The following is a 769-nucleotide window of genomic DNA, read 5'->3' on the forward strand; positions in this document are numbered from 1 at the left end:
TGCGGGACACCGAATCGGCGCCCTCACCACACAAAGTAGTGCAATTCATAAAAATTACACTGTTCACTTTCATTTCGCGTGTGCGCTTTCAATGAGCGACAACACTTGCAAGCAACTCACACTCCTTGGTCCGTGTTTCAAGACGGGCTGTAGAGAGCATTGAATAGGAAGTTGAGGTCAGACAGGCAATCAAGATCAATTTATCTCATTTTGTTTAGAATCAACAAGAAGAATTCCGAGGAAAACTTCTGCTCGATTCATTAACAAGATTTGCCAAAAGACGACAACTACACTACTCGGTAGCCGAGAATATAATATCAAGGCATTGAGTATGGTAACGCTCACTCCAGTTCCCCTTCAACAGTTTCACGTACTTTTCACTCTCTCTTCAGAGTGCTTTTCAACTTTCCCTCACGGTACTTGTTTACTATCGGTCTCGCTTTATAATTAGCTTTTGGAGAGACATATCTCCAGCTTCGAGTTGCACTTTCAAACAACTCTACTCATAGGAATGAGCCATTATGACTGGTATCGAAAATGACCTTTACAGGATTTTCACCTTCTTTGATGCTACTTTCCAGTAGACATCAGGACAAATTCACCAGTCTAGCATCAAACCATACCGGACACCGAGAAATGTTGCCATTTCTCTTCCCGATGAGCTTTTCCCTGTTCATTCGCCATTACTAAGGGATTCTCAGTTGATTTCTTTTCCTCCCCTTACTGATATGCTTAAGTTAAGGGGGTTCTCTCGCCCAATTCAGGTTAT

The 769-nt window shown here is 42.4% G+C and overlaps 1 non-coding gene across 1 annotated transcript in view; it reads right to left on the bottom strand.

Annotated features, from left to right (window-relative positions):
- LOC142356066 (large subunit ribosomal RNA) overlaps positions 1 to 769 on the bottom strand; it is a 3,521-nt gene extending 2,752 nt beyond the window's left edge. Inside the window, exon 1 of the ribosomal RNA XR_012761353.1 lies at positions 1 to 769. This exon is cut by the window's left edge and continues 2,752 nt beyond it. This is a non-coding gene — a ribosomal RNA (large subunit ribosomal RNA).

This window comes from Convolutriloba macropyga, unplaced genomic scaffold, assembly GCF_964194025.1.
Source record: "Convolutriloba macropyga unplaced genomic scaffold, txConMacr16.3 SCAFFOLD_5396, whole genome shotgun sequence".
Taxonomy (NCBI): domain Eukaryota; kingdom Metazoa; phylum Xenacoelomorpha; order Acoela; family Convolutidae; genus Convolutriloba; species Convolutriloba macropyga.